We start from the raw sequence: 25,020 nt of genomic DNA on the forward strand, positions 1-25,020 counted from the left end.
GCAAGTGATGGAGTCTGACTCCCTTGCTATAACAAACTCTGAATAAATAGACTTTGCTTATTCTCATTTGGATAGTCTTTGTCTATTTCCACACTTCTATGCACCCAGCATTGTTCTGGGTGCTGGAAATAATGTTGAACAAGGCAGGAAAATATCTCTGCCCTTACGGGGCTAATATACTTTTGGGAGAGACAGACAATAAGCAAGGAGAGAAATTAAGTAAGCATTATGATAATAAACTACTATGAAGGAAATAAGACAGGATGATGTAATTGATTGGGGGTGGATACTGTTATACTGAATAACAAAGAAAAACTTCCTTGAGGAGGCGACATTTCAGCTGAAAGCTAAGAGGTAAAGAAGAGCCAGTCTTGTGAATTGCTGGGGGAAGAGACTCCAGGTTGAAGGAAAGGTGAGTACGAAATGCAGTGGGGAGGGTACCCTTGGTTTTGTTTCAGAAACACAGAAAAGCCCAGGGTGGAGGGGATGTGGTGAGTGAGGGGAGGGGAGAGGGAGGCTGGGAAGTTAGGTGAGGCCAGATCACACAGGGCTGAGGCTGGACATTATTTCTAGTGTGGAGGGATGTCATCAAAATGTTTTAGGCAGGAGCACTTGAGGTCCTAAGCCAAGTGCAAATGTACAAGCAGAACCAGTTTTAAATGCTCCTTTCCAGTCAATTACCACTATCAAGTCAGAGCAGTTCATCCTAAAGATTTCAAGTGTTTATAGTGATAACAGAAGTGCTGCTGGGATAATAGTGCTTGAGTGTAATTAAGCACCTCTGCTCTTCCATCATGAAGAGGAAACAAACATCCAGCTCTTTTTCAAGATCCCATGCACAGCTGATAATGGACAATCCATCAATATCCTCTTCCCGCCACACTAGGACTGTCTTATGAGGATGCTGAAGGCTTTAATAAACGCTCTTAGATAATTTCTTTATGAGGTGGGGAATTAGTAGAGCTGAGCATGAAATAGGTTAGGGTCTGTCAACAAAGGGGTCAGCATTGTTTTTGTGACTCCTACCAATGCTCCCCAGGCAGAAAACTCTAATTAGCTGGAATATTGATAACATATGCGGTTACATCGATCTGCTCTCTAAATAGCAGCCATCCCTTTGCTCAGACGGGGACTTTGCTCAGTTCTGCCATCATCAAGCTTTTTCTGTCACTGGAAAGAGTCCTTGAAAGGCTCAGCTGAGTCCTTTCCCCTCAGTTGTTAAAGAGTAGCAGGCATAACACACTAACTCCCAAGTCCCCAGAGATAAAAGAAGTGTCATAGAGGGATGATGCTTGTAGTTTCTGCCGCAGCCTAATTTATAACACAGAGCAATTCAGGTATCAGTGCAATCTTGCTCCTCAATTTCTGCTGCCCACTCCACATAAAGATAAGGGTTGTGCATAATGAATACAGCAAAAAAAGTATTGTCTGATCAGCATTGCCATGCTCATGGCCAGTAGCATCAGGGAGGACTCCCTCTTTAGCATCAGCCTATCACTGGAAATAGCATCCTAGAGTCTGCCCAGTGTGTCTCTGTATATCAGTTGCAAACCTCAAACAAGCAAGTGAAGAGAGAAAGGGATGAGAAGGGAAGCACAGCAGGCAGATGTAACTGAACTCAGCCAGCATTCCATCAAACACAGTTCCTCTTTGTCCTGGGCGCACCGCTAGACTGTTTTCCAACCTTCCTTGCCTTTAGATGTGGCCAAATGATGGTCTTAGCCAATAGAATGTGAGTGGAAGTGAAGCCTGTCACTTCCAGGCCTGGCCTGTAAACACCACCACCACCACCTCCATCACCACCACCACAACGTGTTCCTCCAAGCTCTGTCGTCCCTCAGCTCGATGCCGATGAACAGCACAGGCTTAGAATCTACATTGGAAATAGAAGAATCACAAGACAGGAGGGGTCTGGGTCCCTGAAAAAGCACCTGAAGGAGGTCTGCCTGCCAACAGAGAGCATCCATTATGGACTTATAGCAACCAGAAATAAATTCCTCTTCTTTTAAATCACTGAGCTATTGGAATTTATCTGTTACAGCTGCTAGCATTAGCCTAACTAACATAGTGGGTCTCCAACTAATGAAGCCAGACTTTCAAAGAATTCACACACATAAGTGCATTTGGGATGTATTTATCACCTCAGGGTCACTGCCGTGGGCTTCCAAGTGGGAAACTGTAACATTTTTAACAGCTTTATTGATGTTCAACTTACATATCATATAATTCACTCATTGTAAGTGTACAGTTCAATGGTTTTTAGTAAATTTATACAATTATGTAGAATACATCTATCAACCCCTAAATTCCCTCATTCCTATATGCTATCAATCCATGCTCCCAGCTCCAGCCTCAGGGAAGTACAAATCTGCTTTTAGTATTTCTAGCATTTATTACTTGTATGATGGTTTTGCTGTTGACCCGTGTTGTTACATGTATCAGTAGTTTGTTCTTTTAAATTGCTGCATACTATTCCATTGTATGAATATGCTAAATTATGTTTATCCATTCACCAGTTGATGGGCGTTGAATTGTTTTCAGCTTGGTATTATTATTTTTGATGCTGTTACGTATATATGTCTTTGCTTGGACATGTTTTAATTTCTCTTGGGTAGATGTCTAGGAGTTGAATTCCTGGGTTGCATAAGCCACAATTTTATGCCCAATGAAAGCCTTCGTTGACTCCCTTAGAAAGAGACTCTTCCTTGGTATTCCTAAATAATTTTGTTCATATCAGAAATACTACATTTAACACATTGAATTGACTGAATTTTTGTTTTTATTCACATATCTGTCTTTCTCTGCTAACTAGTCTGTGAGCTCCTTAAAGGTCAAAAACATGCTTTTTTGTGATATGTGAATGCTTAGAATAGTGATGAGTACTCAGTAAGTGTTTATTGAAATGTTAAATAGCCAGATAGCTTGAGGTAAATGAGCTATTGGATAGTCAGTGTGCTGAAGTGTGCATCTCAACTTGGCTAACACCGGGGACCATGTTTTTGAGAACTCCTTCTCTGTTTGATCTGGTTAGATTAAGCCAAAGGGAGAACTTTCATGAGCCAGAGGAGGAAGTGAAACAGAAGCATCACTCTCCAAAGGTCATGGTGGGGAGATGCAGCAGTGGATGGAGCGAGGCACCTGGCAGGCCTCACTTGTCCCATCTCCTCGGGCCCTTGTCCTGCTCCTCTTCGTCACTGCACCCCCAGGCCCGCCACCAGGTGCTTGGCTGTGGACCCATGGACGTGAGATCTGCACAGAAGCAACAGCTTCCCATAGGCCCTCTTGGGCTCCTCCTTTTAGCATCCCACTCTAACGGCCTGAACATCGCTACAGAATATTCCTGCAAGTTCTGATGTCATCCATACCAGAGGTGCAGTCGGACTAGTTGGCAGCTGATTCTCTGAGTCTCTGGTTGCTCCTCCAGATCTGCACTTCCCCAGGTCTTGCCACATTTGCATAAGGTCTAATTCCCAAAATAAAGCCCTCATTTCGTACTATCCACAGTAGCTCTGTTTTCATGCTGAACCCTGACTGATACAGTTCTCCAGGCACAGACCACATGTAAATCCTCATTCTTCTGAGAGCCCAGCACTGTGGCCTGGAGCCTCTGAAAAGCTGCCTGGTCTGCTCCAAGCAGTGGGCCTTTCCTGTCCAATGTGACATTTATTTTAAAGGTCTCTCCAGGCACAAAGCATTACCTGTGAGATCCGGGAAGAGTTTTGTTTCCAGCACTAAAATGTCACAGAAGATTTCTTAATGATATTGTTTTTCTTTTCCTTCAATTAGAATTTAAAATTTTCCTGATAACATTTTAATTGCTGTTAGGATTCCTAGGTAACTGACATTTCTTAAATTTTAGAATTGGTGTTAATTGCTATCTTGAAACCTGGGGAAGATAAAGGCAATTCAAAGTAAACATAGGGAAAGAGGTCAAGAGTGGTTTAAAAAAGAGAGAGAGAAAATCTAGGAAGCAATTATAGGCACTGCCACCTTATTTTCTTCTTTTTCGCTTTCTTCCCACACTTGCACCTCCACTGTTCACTTTCACGTAAAGGTAACTTATCGGGTCAAACGAACTCTTCCTATCCTCTTCGCTTCCCAAGCAGCAGAGCTGAAGCACTCAATATTCCTGCCTGGTAGTAGATTATCTTCTGATATCTCATCAATGGTAATTGGAGCAGATTGCAGATCAGAGGCAGAAGGAGTGTCACCATTAATGGTCTTTATGGCCAGTTATTACAGAGGGATGTTCCCTGCCAAGGAGGCAGTTGTCTGGCCATGATCTGTGACAAAAGCCAGGCTCCAGGAGTCATGAAATAATTGGTGGTAGTGTCAGCACTTAGGGACTCTAATGAGTCCAATTTCTCAGGGCTTAACCATGAAGTGGGTACAGGTTTTTGCTGAATTTTGGCTTAACTGAGAGAGACAGACTTGCTTTGTTCTGCAGAGGATCACGTGAGCTCTTCCCTGTGTTATTACCGGCCCTTTCTAGGGCTGGTACAGGACCCATTTTCCTGGAAACAGAAAGAAAAGGAATTCATTCTTTTTTAGAAGCTTAGCAAAAGATGTCACACTTGTTGCCAAGATGGTCACTGCAGAGGAAATGGATCAACTTAAATAAGAGAAAAGATCAAGACTCACTCTGCTCCCTGAAACATATAAGTAGAGGAACCTGCTCCTCATAGACCAACTAGTTGGAAGCTGAAGGCAATAATTCTCCACGAATGAGTTTGTTTTTCAGAAATGGCAATTCATCCTGTGTTTAAGAGCCAAGCTCAAAAATAGGGCCTAGGTGTTGGGTGATGATGGAGAAGGGATGGAGGGCTGATTCTGAGCACAGCTTGTGGCTGCTTCTGGGGAGTCTTCTGAACTCCGCCACTCCTGAATATATCCTGATAGCTGCATGCGGGCTCCACTGCCATTCTAAGCAGGGATTGAGAGCAGCAAAGCTGATGTGGTGAGGCCGATAACTCTAAAGGCCCCTTGCCTGGGTTTGAATCTCAGTTACTGGGCTTAGAAGTTGAGTGACTGTGGGAAAGTTATCTAAGTGTTTAATGTCTCAATTTCCTTTTCTGTAAAATGAGTATAATAATGGCATCTATATCACAGAGCTAAAAAAAAATTAAGTGAGCTAATATATGAAAAGTACTTTAATAAGTGGTTGGGCCAAGAGTTGCTACGTCATCTCTGGAAGCCCAAACATGCTTGGATATCTTCACAGAGATTCTGTCACAGCCCCATCGACCTTCCATTATTACAACTCCACCTTGGTTTGGAGCTCCACCAACACCGCCCCCCCCCCCAACACACACACACACAGTTTGTTCCTGTCATGGCTACTTAGTCTATTAAAAATATTTTCCTCATCTACAAACCACTCAGCTACTGGTCCCCAGTCAGAACCTCTGGCCTATTTACTATCTCTAAGGAGCACTCTCCAAGGTGCCTCAGATCCTTCTATGGATTCATCGTACACCACAAGTAGACTAAGAGGCAGATGGAACACCAGCCCTAGGAGCTTAACTCCACTGCCGTAGTTGCTGCAGATAAGAACCTGTCTTTCTCACCACACGGAAGTGTAGTTTACACAGGATGAGTCATAGACCCCGCCACCCAAAATACAACCTCTGTCTTCCCCAATGAATTCACTAAGCAAGTTAGTTATGCTGCACCAGGAGCCCAGCAGTTGTGGGCTACCCGAGACGTGCAAGGAAGTTCATTAATATCAATGACACTTTATTTCTCCTCACAATGACGCATTGGCTTCTACTTTCAGAGATGGTGCTCAAGAAATTTTATCATTTATATTTTATCATTTATATTGCAAATATAAAATATATTTATATTTTATCATTTATATTGGACCAGTAGCTGAGTGGTTTGTAGATGAGGAAAATATTTTTAATAGACTAAGTAGCCATGACAGGATGATTTTTCCAAGTCAATTAGCCTTTTCTTTTCTCTCTAGGGCTTGACCCTACTTCCTACTATTTCCCCGAGAAACAATGCATTTCTGGCTCAAAATAGCCCTGAGATTGACCGTCAGTCAATCCAATTAGATTCTATTTCAACGACCTCCTCAATAGCTATAGGTTATGTATTCTCCAGCTTATTTTAGCCTCCGATGAGTCTTCATCTCATCACTGTAACTTTAAAGTTTGGTATTTAGCCATAAGAATGTCAATGAACTGATTGATGCATTCCCTGCATAGCTCCATAAAAAGTCAAAATAGTTAACAAAAGACAGTTAGTGAGGTTAGATAAAACCAAGCAAAGGCTGAACAGTACCCCAAAATGTTTTCGGTTCTGCAAAAACGTTTAAACTGTGTCACAGATTCAATTCTGAGCTTCCCAGCAGCCAAGTCAAGAGGAAACACATTCACTGACAAGACACATGAGACCATTCATGAACTCTAGCCACAAGATGTTTTGGAGATATGCACAGGTTTTCCTGTCACTACAGTCTGACAAACATGAGACCTTGACAAATACTGCTGTGAGAGATTCTGTTCCCTTTTGTTAACCTCAAAGCCATAAAACTCCATCCTTCATGTGCCTCTTTCACTGCCAGCCAGAAGGGGCTGCATAAGTAGCATCAGCATCTCAGAGAAAAAGTGCTAGAGTTGGATTTTAGACCAAAAGTCTGGACCCTGATCAGCCCCTGATTAACCCCAAGAGACAACATTTCCTCTGTCTGTTTCAATTTGTATCAAGCAATATGCCATTAATCTTCATTGATCCTCACATTCTGCTTGTCTCTGCTGTTTTCTAGGGAGAAGAATTCAATTTTCTATGCAGGAAAGCTGGTTGGTCTTCAGCTGGCTTAGAGCTTTGTGTGTAGGCATTGTAGTCACATTATTGAAAGTTCTAGATGAATAGTTACATATGGGATGGATTTATACACACATTAGATGGATTTATTATCAAAATGAGAAAAATCATGGTGATGGTATGAGGGACAGTATTCCCTCTATTTTTCTTCTTCTATTTAAAAAAAAATCAAATTAGTAGCCAATGTGACATGTATAACCAACTGATAAGTTTGAGCATATAGAAATAAGGTATAGATTTGAAATCAAGCCAAACTTCAGTTAAGTCAATCTTGCAAATTTAATAATTGGTACAGTCATTCCTTTGCAGAGTAATAATGAGGTATACATGATAGGAATACACAAATGATTATAACTCCATTACAGCATAACCACAATGATCACTACCTGAATAAACTAGAATGAAAGGAAAATGAAAATTGGAGAAAGAAAAGTTGTGTTGATGTCCCTTTAAATGCCCTTGAACCTAAAGTAAAGAGGGCTCAATGCTTAATATTTTCCAAAAGGGTTTTGATAACTAAATATTCCAGAGGATAGAGGCATAGTCTCTTCTTTCCAAAGGAATACTTTTTGTAAAAATTAATAGAAGAGGTTGTTCAGACCCCAAACAAAATTCTACCTGCAAAGATTTGGCCAAATATTTTTTTTAATTCTGGAACTAAAATGTCACTTGCTTACAAATCACTTTCTGTACCCAGGATATTTACATATAAACACACAAAGTTTAATATTGGTAATACAGGTAATATACATGTTAGATGACGTAGATATAGAGCAATCTGTGAGGTTATACGTAATATATTAGGACTTGTTCTCTAAAGTAGAGGTAGGATTGCTGTTCCCTGCACTCTTACACTTAGGTGGGGCCCTCAAGATGTAAGCAAAGTGCCATGCATTATCAGCAGGCAGAAGCTTTATGACCCAATGTGTGGTTTGCCACGCTCTCTTTCCTCTCTGCCATGACAACCAGGAATTTTCAAGATGGCAGCTACTCTGTCAGCCTGGGTCCCTGAATGAAGACGACGTGGAGAAGAGGATGCAGTCAACCCATGATGTACATGCAGCATAAGCTACATCGTGTCATCACAGGGCTGTGTGTTACTGCAGCGTAACTTAACCAATCGGGACTTACTGGGTTATTCTGCAGCTAGATCAGAGTAGGCTAGATTGTGCTATAAAAAACTAATAATTCAAAATCTCAAGCGCTTAAACCAACTAAGATTTACTTATCACTCATGCTACATGCCAGTCATGGGCTGTCTGAGGGGTCTGATCAACATGGTCAGTCAGGGACTGGGGTGACAACCCTCCCTTGTGATTGCCAGTGCAAGGACAGGGGATGTGGCAAGTTGTTCACTTGCACTTAAAACGTCTGCCTGGAAGTTATACTGATCACTTTCACTCACATTTCATTAGCCAAATGCAAGTCACATGGTCACACCTACCTTGAGATGGACTGGGGAAGTACAATCTTATGTGCCCAACAGAAAAGAATAAAAAAAGATCTCTGTTGTACGCCCTAAAGATCGCAATACAAGGATGATACCCATTTTCCAGATGAGATTACCAATTGAGAAAGGTTTAGTAACCGATTTACACTCGCAGTTAGGAAATGAAAGAAGAAAAATATTTGAACACTGGCAGCCTGAATTCCAAGTCCTAGACTCTTAAAACAGTGCAATCATACTCACACTTTGCTGTTAATAATAATAGTGAGCGTTTGGAGGTGGTACAGAGCAGTAACGGTAGCATGAAGTATTATTATGGAGTACAAATAATAATAATACTTAATAACAACAGCCAATTAGCATTAACTATGATAATAGCTAACAAAGAGGCAGAACCATCTAGCAGTTAAATGATGGATTTATGACTAGTGGTCACGTGACCTTGGGCAAGTAAATTACTCCCTCAGTTTTCAGTTGCTCCAGCTGTAATGTGGTGATAATAGTATCTCTCTTGTGGAGATGTTCTGAAAATTAAATGAGTTTCGTAAAAAGCACTGAGCAGAGTGCCTGCCTTGTAGGAGACCTTCAATAACTGTTTCCCGGGTGCTTGCTGTGCATTAGGCCCTGTGCTAAGGGCTTTGCACAGATTGCATCATACCATGTCTCAGAGATTGCCATGGCGATGGTGGTGTGTCACCACATCTAGACTTTGTGTTATAAAATTTGCCATCCTTCCTCCTGCTCCTTCTTGTCTCCTCCATCTTTTCTCATGTACTAATCTTCACCCTACCCCTAAGGGTCTGCTTCTATGGTGACTTAACCTAAAACACTCTCAGCCACACGGCTGCCCAGACCTTTGTACTGATACTCTGATCTGTCCTGGAATTCCTACCAGATGCCTCTGATGTGCAAGTATCAGGAGCTCTTTCCTCTAATTACGAACATAGCAATTTAATCCTTTAATATTCTCACCAACAAATTTTTTATGTTCCTGATATAGACAAATACATATGCTCCCAATATAAATTTGGGATCAGAATGAAAAATAAAAAGCAGCCTAGGTCCTCAACAGATATAAAATCCAATTCAGAAATAAGACGTGTATGAAAACACAAGCACTGCACAAGGCTGTTTTGATATGTTAAAGTCTGGCTTTCCTAAGAGGAGTCTTACCTGTACGCACTCCTGGCAGTTCAGTAGGTCAGGCTAAGGACCTGAAGAATGCGCATTTATTGTTAGTTGGAAAATATCAGCTGTGCATCCAGAAAACACAGTTATATCAAGTGAGCTGAAAATAAGTTCCAGTGTTGGCCCTTCATTAATTATTCTCTACAACTTTGTGGCAAGCTGGGGAAACCACATGACTCCTCTCTGCCCAGTGCCTGGTACTAAAAAAGGAAAGTGGGCCTGCTACAGATGGGGATGTTCACAGAGCAAGGCCATCGTGAATTAGGTCAGCTCTTAGTTCTGAAGCATGAGGATTCCTTATTTGCAGGCTTTTCTGCCTTTGTACGGAGCATCATTATTTTATATGAATTAATTTTGAATAGCCTTTTGGATATCATCAAAACATTTGAGAACATCAAAGTGGATTGGGACTCCAAACTTCCATCACCCCTCTGGTCAGGCTTGAGAAGATGGCCTCCATTACTTTTTGCCCTGTTTAACCTCTGAAAATTTCAGCACTTCTCCATTGGGTTGGTCCCTCCTAATCACATGCTAGCCTATTAGAAATCAATTCTAATAAGAACATACCTGACAAATAAATTTTGCCCTCGACTCCCAAAGAGTCTACAACATGAAGAGGGTTTGCTAAAGAGAGCTCATTTTGGAAACAAAGAAGATACACATTGCTGTGAAACATAGGGAACAAGTGAAATTCCAAGACTGAGGACAACAAGACCTGTGAGGGGGCAGCTAGTTCGGATCCTGCTCCCACAATAATTACCTGGGCCATGCCTCACCCTCTGTCAATGGCAACGGCTGATGCAGAACCAAGCCATGAATGAGATAAGCAGCACAAAGCCTGAGAAGATGCCCAGCACCCCTGCAGCAACATGTCTCCATGGCAGCATTCTTTTCGTCAGTTACATCTTTGCTGTCTGGTTGGTAATACACTGTGTCACCCATGGAGCCATTATTTATTCTCATGCATTTGTGTTAAAGAACTAACATTCAGTAACTATGAGATATAGATAAATAAATAGGTCTCATAGTTACTTAATATATGTGTATATATGTTTATATAGATGTACACATGTATACGTGTACATACATATTGCATTTGAAGTATTTAATGATTATATATCCTATATAAAGTATTGCTTTTAAATTTCCTCATTTACTAAGAGACACACTGACTTAGTTTAAGTTAATTATCAAAACTATATCATGACTAGATTTGGTAATGAATATATATAAAACTATAGTTTGAAATATAATTTCATATCACACCATTCAACATGGACACCAAAAGATACTAATTTTTATGACCTGATATTTGGGATGCTTGCATTTTGCATAAAAATAAAGCAGTTTATTTTTACAATTTTCTTCTTGTGTTTCAAAATGAGTAAATGCAAGAAAAGTTTTCTGTCATATTTAGAAGTATTTCTTTCCAAATTACACTGTGTAAGTATGGTTAGTTCGTATTTCAATAAATAATATGCCAACTTGGATATAATAATCATTGCTGTATTTTTCCTTTTAAGCATTGGTTCCTGAAGTGCCATGGAAGGCGTCCCTGCTATATGAGAAATAGTTAATATGATTGTAGCCCACAGATCTGGTGAAGATGATCTTAATGGGATTTTCATTTGTCTCTTGTTTTCCAAACCAGCATTTCTTTGTCCTCCCTTCTAACAATCAGTGCCACTTGAGCATGAATTAAACAATATATGACTAAAGATGAAAACACCTAAAACCGATGATGGTCCAAACCACCATGGTGGCGGGTGGTGTTCATCTGAGTAAGAAACTAAGGGAGGCACAGGGCCTTGCTTGCTCATTTGCTCTCCACTAACTGTCATACATACCCACTCAATATGCATCCTGAATATCTCAGCTTTATTTTAAAATAATCATTATCCTACGTATTGAATTTCTTTTAAAAAAATCAATTAAAAGAGACATAAGTTCCTTTGAGCCCACAGAATACCATAGAGTCAGGAAATATTGGTCCACTCTATGATAGACGCAGCTAGCTGTCTAACTAATATCCTTTCTTACCTTCTCCCTTACAATTATAGCCCTATTCTTTTTTGGTTTGTTTTTGTTTTGTTTTGTTTTGTTTTGTTTGTTGAGGAAGATTAGCCCTGAGCTAACATCCACCACCAATCCTCCTCTTTTTGCTAAGAAAGATTGGCTCTGAGCTAATATCTGTGCCCATCTTCCTCTATATGTGGGATGCCTGCCACAGCATGGCTTGATAAGCAGTGTGTAGGTCCATGCCTGGGATCTGAACTGGTGTACCCCAGGCCACCGAAGCAGAGCACACAAATTTAACTGCTGTGCCACCGGGCCAGCACCAGCCCTATTTTTATTTAGGGTAACTGTATCAGTTAGCTTTTGATGTATTATAATCCATAAAAAAAACTCAGTGATTAACCACCATTCATGGTTCTTTGAGTCAGTAATATGGGCTTGGTTCAGCTACTGGTTCTTATGGTCTCTGTGGGTTTCATTCATGTGTCTGAGATCATCTGCTGGTCAGCCAGGCAACTCTGTTTCTGAGGATGGGCTGGCTATTGCCTGGGGTAGCAGGGGTAATCGAGCCATGTGTCTTTCATCTCGCATCCAGCAGGACAGCTTCGGCTTGTTCACATAGTGCATCAACATAGTTCTGAGAGAGCAAGACAAAGCATGTACATTCCTTTGAAGTCTAGGCTAGAAACTCGCACGACGTCACTTCCACTTGATCCCATTGGCAAAAACAAGTTATGAGGCAAGCCCAGACTTAAGGAGTGGGGAAACACACTGTACATCTTAGTGGGGGGAGGTTCAAAGTCACATTGTAAGGGAGGCGGAAAAAAGAGGAAGATAATTGCTGTCATTTTTGCAAGCAATTTGCCATAGCAGCAACACTCACTCAAACACTCAAACAAACACTCAAACAGCAACAACGAAAGAATAATTCCCAGCCTTCCTTACATTGAACGGTGGTCAGATAGCCCAATTCTGGTCTAGACAGATAGTGAAACTTCTGAGAAAGCTCCTTAATGGCAGAGAGACTTGGCTGGCTTGCCACTTTTGCTTTGAATCTTCCACTTCTTCCTGGCAGGAATGCAGAAGCAATGCCAGAGGTGAAACAGCTATTCTGAAACCTTGAGGTAACAATGATGAGCTTGGAAGCCACATCCTAAGATGGCTGAATGGAAAAGAAAAAGGAGACAAATGCAGCCCATTTCCGGACCACTTTTTACATGAGAAAAAGAAAATTCCTTATTTCTTTAACCCACTGTAGGTCATTTCTGTCACTCAGAGCTGAAGGTACATACTCATTGATATAAAAAAAAAAATGTGTATACAGCCAGTCGCAATGTAGGAAACTTAATTAACACATTTAAAATGGTGCGGCCATATAGGAGAAAAAACAGGAAAACATGTTTCCAGATGGGGGGTCCCTGGATCACCACAGGTGTCTGAGAGAAGGCAGAGCATTGAATAGAACAAGGACACAAGGGGGAGACAAGCCCACCCGGATTCACCTTCGAACAAGAGTGATGGCTGCATCTTCTAGAGCACAGCCTAGCACTGGGTAGATGCCTTTCCAAAAATTATACATCTGAAGCAATATTTGGCGCCATGGAAACAAAGACAAAAATGTACACAAAATAGAAATAAAGACAAGAAAGCTTGCATGTAAGATTTTCCCTAGGAATACAGGGATAGCTTCCATCTACTATCCTTGTGGGAAAATCGATAATATTGGAGAACTGACAGCATTTGTATGGTAAGGTCGTTGGAAATTCATTAATTCATTCAACAAATATTAATCAATCTCCTTGATAATTGATTTATAAAGATGCCTTTTAAATTTAGTTAATGTTCCCCTGCTTCACAGGATGTTAAAGGGCTAGCAGAAGTGGTGACTTTGAAGGAGAACATAAATGCCTTCTTCCCTTTTTCCTTCCCTCTCGCTGCCTTTGCCCTCTCCCCTCTCTTCCCCTCTCGCTGCCTTTGCCCTCTCCCCTCTCTTCTCCTCTCGCTGCCTTTGCCCTCTCCCCTCTCTTCTCCTCTCCTCTTACTTTTCCTTCCTTTCCATTCTCTTCCCTTCCTTTCATGAAAAATAAGTTGGGAAGGAGAATCTCCTTAACATTTTTTTCTTTAGGTCTGAGATTCTCAAAACATGGAACAAGGAATAATAGTGTTATATCAAGAAGCTTTAGATGGTAAATAGACATGGCATCAAACAGTGCTGAAACGTGGTAAGAAAGTTTTTCTATTTTCCATTTTCTTTCTATCTCTTTGTGTTTAATTTAAAAACTTTTTTTAAACAAAATAGTTATGAAAGGACTATAAAAAAATATAAAAAAATAGTGCCCTACGTCTTTCCTCCTTACCTCCACAATTCTCCTCCCCAAAGACAACCACTTTTACTTCTTTTAGCTGTTTTTTAATAGTACTTACTTTCATACAAATAAAATGCTTATGCTACTTTTTCGATTAATCAAATTTAGAGTATATCTTTTGACACTCTATAATTTATAAAAGTTCTTATGTGGATTTAAAAATATGTCCATAAATTCCCTGATACTCTTTGCTTGGCTTGATCCTCCTTCTCTCGAATGTGGGCTGGAATTTGTAACTCCCTTCTGACAAATGGAATAAAGCAGAAGTGACTGTGTTTGACTTGGGAGATGAGGTCATAGAAAAGTAATATGGCTTCTGTCACGGTCTCTCCTCTCTCTCTGTCTCTCTCTTATTACTTGCACTAAGAGAAGCTAGCTGCCATGTTGTGAGAAGAGGCTCAAATGGTGAGGATCTGAGGCACCTGTCCAACATCCATTGAGGAACTGAAGCATCCTGCCAGGTGCCATGTGAGTGAGCTTGGAAGCATTTCCTCCCACCCCGGCCAAGTCTTCGGATGACTGCTGCCCCAGCCAACATCTGGACCATAATCTCATCAGAGACCCTGAGCCAGAACCATCCAGCTGAGCTGCTACCAAATTCTTGATCCACAGGGAGTGTGAGGAGAATAAATGTTTGTTATTTTAAACCACAAAGTTTTGGGGGCATTTGTTATGCAGCAATAGATTACTAACAAAGTATTTTAAAACCATTTCCCCCATACTACTAATATAGTTACCTGACACTTACAATTAATCAATGACATCTGTTTATTTCATTATACCTAAGTAAATGTTATTCACTAAACCAATTATTATATTATAATCACATGTCCTTCCTTTTACAACTTTTTGGTTTTCCTGGAATTAATAATTGCCATTGCAGCCGGCCCAGTGGTGTAGTGGTTAAGTTCATGCACTCCACTTTGGTTTCCCAGGGTTCATGTGTTGAGATCCCAGATGAGGACCTACACACCACTCATCAAGCCATGCTGTAGCAGCATCCCATATGCAAAGCAGAGGAAGATTGGCACTGATGTTAGCTCAGGGACAATCTTCCTCACACACACACACACACACAAAGCCATTACTCTACATACATAGTTACCTATGTAGCTATCCTCATTACTTTTCCAAATATTTCATTAGCTCTCTCATATACCTCTCAGAAGTTTTCTTTACTCCAAGTGGCATATCATAATAGATAATCTAACAATTACTTATTTTTCCCCCATAGAGACTTTTCTTCTAGAGCTATTGTCTTTTTCCTCCAATTCAAATATGGTTTTTCTTGACCTGTCATCTGGGACTTTTCTTCATTCTTGGGCTTCCACTCACTACTCTTGTGTGTCACAGTCCTTCCTTCTTGGATCATACGTCTCTTGTGTCATTTCCTCTTTTACAGAACACTACCTAATAATTTCCTAAGTATAGTAACATGGGTAAAAATTATGAGGATTTAAATGTATAAAAATATTTAATTTCTCTAAGATTATAAATTAGGAGAGGATAGTCCCTGTGAGGATTTTTTTTATTCTCGAAATTTCTTTCTTCCAGATATTTTCCCTATTTTTTCACACTTTAGTTTTTCTCCCTGGAAGAAGTTGTTTCCAATGTACAAAGAAATGAATGGACAATATACAGTTAGTACATTTAATCGATAACTGTCCAATTTCAGAAGAAATCTGGATATGAGCAGATTTTAGTTAGTCTTGACTTTGTTATTCCCACTGCCATATGTCTACAGTACTTCTTCATATTTTATTTCAACATTCGTTAACCTGCCAGTCTCCATTAAAATGTGAACTCATTACTAATCTTCAGTTGACGCTATTTTATCCTGTCTAATTTACAAGTGAAAATTGACAGTTTAGCAATAGCTATCTCTACCTTTATATCTGCTCAAGATGTCTGCGCTGGAGGCTCTGTGCTGGGGGAGATGGAGACAAATTCCATAGACATGTGACCAAGAACAAGCCAATGGAACTTTGCACTTCATTATCCTTCTCTCTAAAATGATGGATTTTGTAGATGATCTGCAAAATGAGAGCCTTCTCAAATCTAATATCCAAGGTGGGAGTGGTTTATGTAATTTTAATTTTTTTCTCTGATCTTAAAGACTACCGTTGTAAAAAAATATTGGTGATGAGTTCTCAGACTTTCTAGGTCCTGCCCTTGAGTCATCATAATTCTTATACTTCAAGAAAATCACTTTTTTTCCTCATTTTATAAAATATTTAAGCTTCCTCATTTATACAGTAAGGGTAATAACTATTTGCCATCATCAAACATTAATTATGGAAATAAAGTAGTGAAAAATATACAGTATCATGCCAATGTAAGGAACTATTATTATTACTGTTAGCTGGTTCTCTTCTATACTCTATTACCTGAGCAGAGTGTAGAAACATGAGCCCTAATTAAAGAACAGCTATGAACTGAATTGTGTCCCCACAAAGTCATGTGTTGAACCCCTAACCCCTCTCATGTATATATTGGAGATAGAGCCTATGAGGAGGTGATTAAGGCTAAAGGTAGTCATAAGAGTAGAGTCTTGACTCCACAAAACTGGTGTCCTTATAAAAGAGGAAGCAATACCAGAAATGTGTCTCTCCATCATGTGAGGACACAGCAAGAAGGTGCCATCTGCAAGCCAGGAAGAGAGTTGTCATCACATGCCAAAACCCGTATAAACCTTGATCTTGGACTTTCCAGCCTCCAGAACTGTGAGAAATAAATTTCTGCTGTTTAAGCCACCAGTCTATGGTATTTCATTATAGCAGCCCAAGATGACTGATGAGTATCTAAAAAAAAACCTTCAGCCTTTTTCCCTTGGTTTTAATGCTCAGCACTTTGTCCAAATGGACATGCCCTACTAATTTTCCTTCTTTCCCAGAATTTCGTACCTTAATATTGCCACTCTACTGCAGCTATGTGAAGTACTAACCCTTAAGTCAGCACATCTGTACGTCCTTGGGTAATTATGAGAGTGTCTTATTTATAATAGTCCTTTAAAAACAATTGCAAGCATTCCAGAAACTGAAAAAAATACTTTTGAAGTTTCATGCCATGGCTGTTGTATCACTTAAGTATTGGCATGATAACGCCACATAAAAAAACACCCAAAACTCAGTGTCTTAAAACGATAGTTTTTTATTCTCTCAGATATTCACAGAGAATCTTCAGCTGGGGGACAACTCTGCTTCAGGCTGTGGGATCAGGGTGGCTCTGCCTTTCACTCCATGTCTGTGCAGAAGCTGATGCAGCTCTACTTGATATGCTTTTCCTTCTCCTTGTCCCAGCAGACTTCTTTTCAGGGGAATGATAGAGGCTGAGGGAGAATCAGAAACACTCAAGGTTTCATATGATTTGGAATTGACATGCGTCATGCCCATTCCATTGGCTGAAGCAAAACAGGTGGGACAGCCGAAAGTCAAGGGGCTGGGAAATATACTCAGCTTACGAAGCCATGGCAATGTGTGGATGCAAGGAGGGGTGCAGAATCGAGGACAATTGTGCAGTCTAAAACACAGCAGTTATCACAGTTTTGTGTTTGTTTGTTTTCATTTTTCCATCCTTCACTTGTATACCCTGCTCATTCTAAGAGTTTCTGGTGCTGTCTGTTCGTTTTCTCATGATTTGCTAGTCTTCCTTTCCACTCTTCCCTGCCTAACTTTTAGAGCTGGGCCCCGCATGTGGGTTCTTTTTGGCCCCACATATTGTGGTAATCATGATTCTACATGTGAGACTTGAAAGAATTTGAAAAAGTAGCTACATATCTGGCTACACACCTGTGCTTTGGTGTCGTAATTTGAATTGTGTCCCCAAAAACCATATGTTCAAGTCCCAACCCCTGGAACGTGACCTTATTTGGAATTATGGTCTTTACTATAACTTTGCTATAACCAAGTTAAGATGAGGTCATATTCATTAGCGTGGGCCTAATCCAACAACCAGAATCCTTGCGAGGAGAGGGAAATTTGGACAGAGGCACACACAGAGGAGAACGCCATGTGAATACAGAGGCAGAGACTGGAGTGCTGCTTCATCTGCAAGCCAAGCAACGCCAAAGATTGCCAGCAACCACCAGACGCAAGGAGAGAGGCATGGAACAGAGCTCCCTCAGAGCCCCAGAAAGCAACCAACCTTGTTGATAGCTTGACTTCAGACTTCTAGTCTCCAGAATTGTGAAATGGTAAATTTTTGTTGTTATAAGGCACTCTGTTTTACTTTGTTATAGCAGCCCCAAGAAACTAATATACTCAGGTATAGTTTAGTTCTTTCCTTATTCATCTGCAAATATGTACCTATATTGTACCTTATTGACAGTTATTTTATTACATTCTTCACCTTCTTGCTCCATCACTGACTACCAGCCAAATTAATTGCTTTGGTTTGTTTGTTTTGCTGTGTTTATTCTGTTTTCTTTTTAATCTAGGCCTGGTACTCAAATTAAGGGGCAGCCAAAATACCACATCCCTTCAAGAACTAGAATGCTGCTTCGGTTGCACCATGGTCTTTCCTTTCTCTGCCACGTGATATTTCTAGCACTGACTCCTCATCTGCCTGCACCTCCAGACTCCACTTACCACTGAGTCCTCCACTGAGCTCCTCCTCTGAGCTCTTGGGGCTCAGGGCTGCTCCGCCATCCTGACCTGATTCTGATGGGCCAGGCTGCGCACAAGCCTTAGAAGATTCTTAAGTACAAGCAGATAAAGAGAATTAAGACTCACCTGATGGCACTTTTTTAAAGCTGCCCAGAGCCAGGAATCCACAGCCTCTCAGCCATTTTGAAAAGGGAGCTGGTGGAATTGTTTCTTAGGGAAGTTTCTAAGAGGCAGCTGAGAAATCGATAGACCCGCACGAGGCCAAGCAAGTCTCCCCACACAGAGAATGGTTGTGGGGACCTCCAGGTTGGCTTTCTCTCCCTTATATGAAGGAAGAAAGAAATTTTTACGTAAGGTGTCTTGCCTTATATAAGGAAAACCAGCCATTAAGGTTGTTAGAGTATTTATTGCAGAGATAAATTGGTGGTAGACAGGGTAGAATAATCCAGGAAGGAAATCAGAAAAAATCACTAGTTAATCTAAAAGAAATAACAGAATTTTAAAACTAACCTAAAATTAAGTTTTACATGAAAATAAAAAATAAACATATTATATATATAGTGTGTATATATATATAGTGCATGTATATATATATAGTGTGTATATATATATAAACATATTATATATATTGTGTGTATATATATATATATTACCTTCTATTTTTAAGCTTTTATAAAAAGGGAATTTTGAGAAAATTTAAGCATCTGTCCTGAGGCAAGTTAGAAAAAAAGAGATAATATAGCCTGGTTAAATAAACATCATTTGAAATACTAGAAATGGAAGCCAGATAATTAAATGGTAATAATTGAATAGTGAAGTGGAATGTGATGCCAAACATACTCAGAATTTGGAAGTAGTGATTGAAGGGGAGCCATGGGAGAAAAGGAGATTGTAGATGTAGGGCTTAATGATAATGGGAAATGAGCATAATTAGTGTAACCTAATTCCAGTACTAATTTCTGTATCAATCAGCTTAGGCTAGTTATGCTACAGTAGCTAACAACCCAAACATCTCAGTGGCTTACACAACAAAGGCTTTCTTTTTGCATAGCATTGTGGGTCAAACTGTGGTTCGTCAGTCTGGGATCCAAGCTGAAAGAGAACCTCTGATCTGGAATGTCCAGCCCCTTGAAAGAGGGAGACAATCAATGGTGGACCCATGAGATGGCTCTTAGATCGTCCTCTCAGTACTGGTGGACCTCATCTGGTTGATCTTGCATCAGTGTGGGATGGAACAACATCCTCTCTGGTAGGGGCAGCAAATAATTGGTAACAATAAGGTAATCTTCTACAAAGGGGAATAGAGAAGTAAGGGGTACTTAAAACTCCAAGAGGAAAAAAATCCCTACCTGCCAAAGTGGTTTTTTTTTTTTCACTAATTGGGTAAACATAGATTAGAAATCACAAATAAAATAATTATTTTGAAGGAAAATTAAATGATAAAATGTTAGATCAAGAGCAACAATTGTTATAATACTTGTAAACAGTTTACATTGCTCTCTAATATGACTCAAAATTATTTAAAAATCAATAATATGCAGCTTACAAGACATACACTTAGATATACTTAGGGCGAAAAAATAAAGTAACGCTAAAAGTAAAGACATAGGCCAATGTGAATCAATCCACCTCAAATAAAAAGAAATAAGAAGAAATGATAATAACAGATCACAATGCAAAGGAAACATATTTGTTCACAGAGCAATCCTGCTAAAACTTCATTGAGATGAGGCCATTCTGTCCTCAAACCCTGGACCTCATGAATAAAAGCATGACTGCTTTCTGTGATCTACTAGGATCCTAAATCTCCTGACTCATCTATACCTGATTTCACCCATCTGGCTTCATCTTCTATGACTTACCCTCCCTTTCACTCCCAGGCACATTGGAATCCTTTGCACTGGCTGTTCCATGTGCCTGGAAGGCTCTTTCCTAAGGCTTCTCCTTCAGCTGTTCACGGAAGACTCACCATTGTGGTGAGACTGTCCCCAGCCATGCTGCCCGAAACATCAGTCCCGTCTTGAGGTTGCATAGCCCCCTTCCCTCCTTCTTTTCCTTCTTGGCACTAGTTAGCACACTACGTATTTTATTTATATGTGGTATGTGTATCATCAAATTTCCTCACCAAAATATAAGCTCCAGCAAGTGAGGATTTCTATACGTTTTGTCAATACTGTATACCCTAGAAGTATCGATGAATGTCTTCTGTAATCGACCAAATAGTAAACATTTTCGGCTTTGTGGGCCGTATAGTCTCTGTTACAACTATTCAAAAATAGTCACGGACAATACATAAACGAATACACCAGCAAGGCTATATTCTAATAAAGATTTATGGACCCTGAAATTTAAATTTCATATAATTTTCAAGTGTCACAAATATTAGTCTTCTTTTGATATCTTTTTCAAGCACTTACAAATATAAGAACCTTTCTTAGTTCAGAAGCCATACAGGAGCTGGCAGCAAGTCAGATTTGGCCCATGGGTCATAGTCTGCAGACCGCTGCTCTCTAAGAATACTTGGCATGCAGTAGATATAAAGTAAATATTTGTTGAATGAATGAATGTGAGGATAGAGGCAATGTTTATAACTGAATAGTTAATAATGAAGTTGAGTAACAAACTACGTTAAGCAAGAATTGATTAAAATTACATAATCTACAAAATTGTTAACTATAATTGACTTATATTTTATCATTATTGATCTGACAGATGAAAATATAAAGTTTGTTAATGTGATAAATTGTGCAATAGAGGTTACAGACATATGCTGATTTTACTTATTACAATCAGAAAGCTCAACTTTGCAAGTACTCAAAGAACGTCTAAAAATGCTGTGTCAATTTTTAAACATGGTTGCACATTCCTTGGCACTCTTCACATTGAGGTAGGGTCTCTGTCCACTCAATTTGTATCCAGGTGGTTTTGCGACTGCTTTAACTAACAGAGTAGTAGAAGTGATGCTATGTGATTTCTGAGACTAGGCCATTAAAACCTTGCATCTTCCACCTGTATCTCTTTGCATGCTCATTCTCTAACTGCTTCTCTTTCCATGCCACATCTCAGAATCCGTGTCGCCATGTTGCGAAGAAGCCCAAGCCATTTGGAGAGGTTATGTGTACATGTTCAAGTCAAAAATCCGAGCGAAGCACAGCCTTCAAGCCATCCCAGCCCAGCTCCTAGTCCTCTCTCCCTATGTTCTGGAAGCCACTAGATAATGACAACCCCCAGACATTCAAGTCATGCCAGCCACTGTCTTCCTAGCTGAGGCTGCAGACATCAGGCAGCATAAACAAGCCATTCTTGCTGTGATTTGTCTGAATTCCTGACTGAGGAAATCCATGAACAAAATGAAATGTAGTGTTGAATGACCCCTCATTTCTGGTGGGTTTTTTTTAGCAACAGTTCCTAGAAAATAATTAATCATAATATCAGGCCAAAAAGAAAATTGGAATATAATTCAATAAAATAAAAAAGTTCAGATTACTTACAAATATAACTAGAAATTAAAGCATAGGTATAATACAAAATCGAAACTTACTTTAACAATAGTGCCCTGAAAAGTAATTCAGTGAAGAACATAAAACTAGGCTCTATAATTTTCTTAAATACAAATAAGTTGAAGTTTTAGAAAGTACCAATGAGGGGAATAATATAGTACAGAGAAGAAAAGGAAATTTTGAAAAAGACTCTGGTTCAGAACCACACATTTTATTTGATTATTCCCATGACTAGCCAGTTGCGAAATTCTGCAACTTTTACCTGTATTTCCATTATTTCTTTCTTTAAAGTGCTACAGACCAGATTCATCTTTTCCCAGCTTCTCTGCTCCATTGTCTGAATAACTTCTTTCTGGACTTCAAGCCTCTTGTTCTTCAAAAGAGCTCTCCCTCTGCCTCCAGGGGCTGTTATTTTAAGCAGAAGAACACAGGTTGCATCATGTCGCTCCTCTCATCAAAAAGCTTTAATGGGATGCTTTGTGTATAAAATAAAGTCTAAAATCTTTAGTATGCCAGTCAAGGCCTTCAAAGGCTACCTCCAAAATGCTTATCCAATCTCATCCCCTATTAAAATCCCCACCTTCTATTCATATATTATTTGTTATGTTAATAATGTGGGTATTAGTTGGATGCGTCATTCATACCCAGTATCTTAGCCAAGGATGTTCATAATAGTGACAAAGATGGTGATGAATCCAGAAATTTGGATTTTGGAGGCAATTCACAGAATGCAAATCAAATGATCTTATTCTTAAAACGGGACTTTATTGGCTCATGTATATGAAAAGTTGAGGTGTATCTGGCTTTAGGTGGGGCATGGTCTAGGGATTCATATGATGGCCTCAATCTCTCTCCATCTCTCTGTCTCTCAGGACAACTTTCCTCTGTGTGGGCTTCACCCTCAGGCAGTCTCTGCAGGTGTTAACTCCTAGCAGCCCTGGGATTACATTTCATCATCTTTGCTTTGCAACACCAGTAGTAAGTAAGCTTCTTTTTTTCCTAATAGTTGCAACAGAAGGCTCAGAATTGGTTTCTATTGACCTGGCTTGGATTCAATTCCATCCCTACACCTAGGAGGAAGGAAGTCACTGCTTAGCCAGGCTGAGGAAAGCAGATCTGGTGGTAGAGTCAACACAATCCAAACATGTAGAACGATACTGGCACAAAGACAGTTATCCCAGGATGGTGTCACATCAGGAAGAGGAATGAATGCAAGACACACATAGACAGCGCTCATCTATTGTGCAATGCATCAAAACAATGAAAAAACATTCTATTTAGCGTAGGAAAGGAATTATCTAAAGGAGCACCCATAAAAGCTATCTTTGAACATTTACTCATGAAAAGGAGGGAACAGACTTGATCTTTGCAGCTCTGGAGGTTGTGCACAGGGCCAATGAGTGGAAGTAACAGAGAGAGATTTTGGTTCACAAAGCAGAAGATGTTTTCTTAAAAAAAATGGGACAAGCCGGCCATAGGCTGGAGAGCATGGATGGAGCAGAATCCAGGAGGATGAAATTTAGGAGAAAACTTTCAGCTCTATCATGAGACAAAGACTCTGGGGTCATGAATAGGGAGTCAATTGGCACTTGCACACCTGACTAGATGTGTTTAGAAGGCACTGGAGACGTTCAATTTCCCCAGGAAACTTACCTTTACCTGTTCATATACCAATTTCCAGTGTTTTGAGTGAGTTGGAAAGCATGCCCATGGAAACATCTATCATCGTGTAGGCCAGTCACTAGTATAGGCCTACTATTCAATTGCTCAATAAGTAATTCAGCAAATGACTTGGATTTGAGTCCTCACTACACGTTTATTTTACAGAAATAATCTACTGAATAATTTGTTCTGGATGAGGCTCCATTTCTTCATCTACAGTGAGAAATAATCGTACATGCCTCTCCCTGACAATGCTTTGAAGACCAAGTATGAGTGCTTTATCTAACGCAGGATTCAAGTGGCCATTGTCACTACTATTAAGTACTCTCTGTCTTTTGCTGATAATTTGGGTAATAAACTAGTTACTTCTGACTTGACTTTGGGAAGTTTACAATGTAGGAGGGAAAAAAATTAACAAACATAAATTAGGAGTTAATCTAGATATATAATAGTAATTTGAAGACAATCTGGCACTGATTGTATTTTTAAATGAATGTTATTTTACTCTAAAAATAATGAGTAATTTGATTTCAGTTCTCTCTCCTCAACACCCACTCCCTTCCCATAAAATATTTTTATTAAGTATTTATCAATTCATCTGATGAGTTTCGCACGCAAAACAAGATAAAAGTTTCTCTCATTTTTTCTCATAGCGTCTGCTCGAGAAATGACTCCAGAACTTAGAGCAGAAAAACATGTCACTAGAATATTAAAGCAACACAGATGATTAAAATATCACACCTTGCCTGCTTCTTTGGCAAGCTGAAGGAAGAAACAAAAATGAAATATTAGCATGTGTTTTTCACGTGAATGTGTTTGGGAAAAAAGAACTTCCAAAAAAACACCACTTTTTATTTTGTTTTCACTTACATCTGATATTTTTTAAATCCTCAAAATTTATCTTGATGCTTCTCTTAAATAATAGCTCGCACAACCCAGATATGGAATATTTAATGTCAGACTCAGAACAGCATCACAATTGTTTTGACCAAGGAAAGAATACCAAATACTTTCTTCTCAGTATTCAATAAGTTTGTCCTGAGTTAACATATCTGACTTTATTATATCTAGATTTTTAAACAAACATAGACTCAAAATTAAGGATTCCTTTAATGTCTGTTAAATGTCAAAATCCCTCAAATCTCTTTTTATTTGGTAAAGGACTTTAAAGTTTAGATAATTGATCCACATGAGGTCAAGATAAGTCATCCGATACAATTTTTAAAACATAACAGTTTCTTCGATATATAATTCACATACCATAAAATTTGCAAATTTAAAGTAAACAATTCAGTGGATTTAAGTATATCCACAGAGTTGTGCAGCTGTCACCACAACCTAATGTTAGAATATTTTCATCAGCCCAAAAGGAAACCTCATACCCATTAGCAGTCATTCCCTGCTCT

At 39.6% G+C, this 25,020-nt stretch overlaps 1 long non-coding RNA gene across 1 annotated transcript; it reads left to right on the forward strand.

Moving 5' to 3' along the window:
* The first annotated feature begins 329 nt into the window (after positions 1-329).
* LOC124248411 (uncharacterized) lies at positions 330-14,422 on the forward strand. Its single transcript, XR_006891037.1, has 3 exons — positions 330-412; positions 13,608-13,704; positions 14,216-14,422. It is a non-coding gene; the product is annotated as an uncharacterized LOC124248411 (long non-coding RNA).
* Positions 14,423-25,020: the final 10,598 nt, after the last annotated feature.

Source organism: Equus quagga, chromosome 12 (assembly GCF_021613505.1).
Source record: "Equus quagga isolate Etosha38 chromosome 12, UCLA_HA_Equagga_1.0, whole genome shotgun sequence".
NCBI lineage: Eukaryota > Metazoa > Chordata > Mammalia > Perissodactyla > Equidae > Equus > Equus quagga.